Genomic DNA, 5,000 nt, shown 5'->3' on the forward strand with positions numbered 1-5,000 from the left:
CAATTGATAAAAAAGATTCACATGAAAGTAGATTTTTGCTTTCATTCAGAGAATGAGGGAGTTGATGATAAACAAAATAAGAAAAAAGGTACGTTTAAGAGTGTGTAATTTCTTCCTGAACAGCTGCTCATGCGCACGCTTTCATAAACGTTTATACAAATTCAATAATATAAACCAGATACCCAACTCGAGTCTCTCTCTCTCTCTCTCTCTCTCTCTCTCAGACACACACATACATACAACCGATAAACGGAATATACTTTTATGATTATTTCTTCGTATTTTCAATTCCTTTGAACAAAAGCAATGATTGCTGCACAATGACGAATATCCCAAATGAAGACTCAATACAAATAGAACATGTTTGAGATGCTAGTTATGTCCACTATATGAAAACCACCGAAAAAAATAATAATTGAAACATTTCGTCAATCAACGTAAAACCACAACATGCATTTTGTAAAATGCAAATCGATAACTTATTCATTGCCAGAATGTCTGATTTCTGGAGATGGGGAGAGTAAGGTGGAAATTTTAGGAAACGTTTGGTGACGTATGAAATTCGCTCTGGATTTCGAAGTAGAATATGCTAATCTCTTTGGCAAATACATGTTCTATATTAAGAAAGCATTTCACAAAGGTTAAAAATTTTCTGAGGGAGATTGAACAGAGGTACTCAACCTAATCTCCTTATTTTTCCTTCTTCCTTCTTAGTATTTGCCAGTTGTAGTTGCATAGTACGAAAATCAGTAACTCCCAGTTTGTGATTCGTTAGTTACAAAGGATTTCATGGATTTTCATTGGTGAACACAACCCTACCGCCGCTGCGAGGTAGGTGTAAGAGAATTTGTTAACGCAAAGTCAAACCTGCCGAGTTATCAGGTAGGTGGAGAAGGCGTTGCCAGTTGATAGTATGTGTAAAAGTTTCGTATTGACTTTCCACTTACCTTTGGCACTCACAGTTTTATTCAAACCAATAATCAACCACAGGATTAATAACTTAATCATCATCATCATCATCATCATCAGCCGTTACTGTTCCGTTGCAGAACAAAGGCCTTAGACATTTTCCATTGCACAATAGCAAACTTTCTTAGTTCGTATATCCATCGCCTTCTTTTCCTTCCCTTGCTTATTTTACAATCCTAGGACCCATTCTGTTATTCTTAATGTCCATATATTGTCTGGCATTCTCATTACATGTCCTACCCGTGTCCATCTCTTTTTCTTTTATACTGTTAGAATATTCTTGACTTTAGTTTGATATCGTATCCATATTGCTTTTTTTTTTTTTTGTCTCTTAGTTTTATTCTCATCATTAATCTTTCCTTGGCTCTTTAAGTTGTACCTAGCTTATGTTCTAATTCTTTAGTAAGGCTCAAATTGAAAGTTTCTAATGCATATATTAATATTGGTAGAATCCTCTCATTCAATACTATTCTTTTTTTAGAGAAAGAGGCATATAATTTTCATAATCTCATTTTATTCAACAAATGCTCTACATCCCATGCTTTTCCTTCTTTTACTTTCAGTCTCGTTTCCCAGGGAATCATTTAGTGTCTGTCCTAAGTACTCATTAACAATATTTAGAAGTTCGTCCATAAATCTTATTTATTGTCTCTCTGCGTTTTTATTGAACATTATCTTAGTTTTACTCATATTAATTTTCTGTCATGCATTTCCGCTTTCTCTATTCAAATTTTGTACCATCTTTCGTAATTTCTCCCATTATTCACTAAAAACAACTACAGTATATCATCTACAAATCTCAGGTTATTAAGGTATTCCCCGTTAACATTAATTTCCACATATTCCCAATTTGAATTCTTAAAAACTTCTTTTAGGCATACTGTGAATAATCTGAGAAAGATTTGATCTCCCTGTTTAAGTACTTTCTCAATCGGAGTTTTCTCGCTATCTTTATGTAATTTTATGTTTGCCATACTTTCTGTATAGGTGTCTTCAATTGTTCCTAAATAAGATTTTTCTATTCCTTGCTTTGTCAGTGCTTTCATTACTGCTAAGGTTTTGATAGAATGAAAAACTTGTTCATAGTCTATAAATGCCATATATATAAATATATATATATATATATATATATATATATATATATATATATATATACATATATACACACACATATATATATATATATATATATATATATATATATATATATATATGTATATGTATATACTGTATATATATATAATATATATATATATATATATATACACATATATACATATATATATATATATATATATATATATATATATGTATATATATACTGTATATATATATATATATATATATATATCTATATATATACATATATCTATATATATACATATATCTATATATACATATATCTATATATATACATATATATATATATATATATATATATATGTGTGTGTGTGTGTGTGTGTGTGTATCTATTTATGTATGTTTATATGTAAACCTCTGAGTACTTATGGATGATTATAAAAATTGATCGACTTTAATAGATAACGTTTCCATTATTAGTAAGAAATTACAACCAGAAAGAGAAGAAACGTTTGTGGTCCGCTTCTTCTCTCAAATCTACCGTGACATCGTCATAATGGAGACAAATTTAGATCGAGATAGAAACCCAATTGATTCCGGGTCAATCAGTGTAAAGGGATTATTCTAGAAAAGGAGACATCTTGATCGGTTTAGACTGGAAATATTTCATATGTTGAAAACTGATATGTATTCATAATGAGACTGCAAAATTGTAGTTGCGTGTTGTTTTGAATTGCCCTGACATCTTATGAGGGTTTCATGATCGCATTTTTTTTTTCAAGTTTTTTTAAAATGAGCAATACATTAAAGTATACTATAGGAGTTTCCCGTTCGGAACCATGAAGACGAAAGTGTACTTAAAGTGAATGAGAGAGAGAGAGAGAGAGAGAGAGAGAGAGAGAGAGAGAGAGAGAGAGAGAGAGAGAGAGAGAGAGAGAGAGATGATAATACATTTTCAAAATTTTTGTAATTGTATATATAAAGTGAATATAGCAACTCGTCAAACTATTAAACTGACTTCTACGACAAGTAGTTTACTACAGAATAAATATAAATAAAATATTCCAGCATTGAATGCCCTAAAGGGAGGAGGGCAATTTGGAAATCTAGCGTCCATGGCTCAATCTTCGTTAGGTGAGTGTAAAGGATTTTAAAGAATCAATGGGAATTATCGAATAGATAATTATAGCCAGAGCAATTACTGGCGATGGCCATCATATGAATGAAGTGTTTAGGTTCTGTATTCAAAGGGGGTGATATAACATACACTAGCTCAATATCAAAGGCAAATAACTATTTCCCTTTACAGATGCGTACAGGAGGTCTAATGGCTCTATTGCGATAAAGAAATATTTGAAATGCATTGAATAAGGATTGGTCATCATCAGCATACATTTATATGCTGATCAGAAACATACATCAATGACATATTATTCCAAGTAGATGGATACTATCAACCGAACTTGCAAGGAGAATAATGAACAAAGACTATTGATTTTGTACCAAGGAACAAACAAACAACCTCTCTCCATCTTGAAACTTTTCGTATTATATCAGATGATTCTTTTCCTTGATTGATGCATAATATTTAATATTTAATTTTGTTTTTCACTGCGGTTACTTTTATGATACTCATCTTTTTTTTCCTAACTGGATTCACAGCCTTCTTTAATTTTAATGTTATCAAACCTCTTCTTATCATCTAATGCCTACATCTCCACAATGAAGTTGCTAGGTTTTCTTGACAGGATCGCCAATTCTGTACGATTATAACGTCACTGTGTTGCACCCAATACTACGATTTTCCGTACGCACTAACAAACACTCACACACACAATACACACACACACACACACATATATATATATATATATATATATATATATATATATATATATATATATATATATATATATATGTGTGTGTGTGTGTGTGTGTGTGTGTGTGTATGTGTGTGTGTGTGTAGGCTATATGTATGTGTGTGTCACAGAGAGAGAGAGAGAGAGAGAGAGAGAGAGAGAGAGAGAGGCTAAAATACTGTATTTTACCAATGATAAACAACCACTTAAGAATATGATACTACTTCCATAATACCAGTGCAGGTATGTCTGGACGATTCTGCGTTTCTAACAGTTTGTTTGGATATGCAAAGCTTACGATGCATACCTTCTCATGGGTTTCTTCAATATTTCTGTATTGTTTAGAATATTAGTTTGCCCAGGGCACCAGCCACCCGTTGAGATACTACCACTAGAGAGATACTGGGTCCTTTGACTGGTCAGACGGTATTACTACATTAGATACCTTTCTCTAGCTACGGCTCATTTTCCCTTTGCCTACACATACACAGAATCCTCTGGCCTTTCCTTTTCACATTCTCTTCTTTCCTCAAAACACCTGACAATACTGAAAATTCTTCTTCATCCAAGGGGTTATCTACCTCACTGTGATTTTTTAGTGGCTACTTTCCTCTTGGTAAAGGTAGAAGAGACTCTTTAACTCACATAGTGCCATGGCCTCTGTACCACGGTCTTCCACTGACTTGTGGTAGTGTTCCCTGCTTTTGGGTACACTCGGACACTTTATTCTATCTTATTTCTCTTCCTATTGTTCCTTTTTAAAGTTTCTATAGTTTTTATATAAAATATTAATTTCAATGTTGTTACTGATTTTAGGATATTGTTTATCACTTACTTCGTAGTTTAATTATTTTCTTTTTTCCTCTAGTCTCTGGGCTATTTTCCTTGTTGGAGCCCTTGGCCTTATAGCATCCTGCTCCTCCAATTAGGGTTGAAGCTTAGATAATAATAATAAGAATATAAATTATCACATATTGCACACGTTCTACTAACGTGAAACATATTTCCTTTGGGGTGTGAATACTGGGGTAGGGATCTTTGTGCACAAGGAGACTGTAACATCGGTGAGAAGATTTTGATATCTTAATGTAT

This window comes from Palaemon carinicauda, chromosome 8, assembly GCF_036898095.1.
Source record: "Palaemon carinicauda isolate YSFRI2023 chromosome 8, ASM3689809v2, whole genome shotgun sequence".
NCBI lineage: Eukaryota > Metazoa > Arthropoda > Malacostraca > Decapoda > Palaemonidae > Palaemon > Palaemon carinicauda.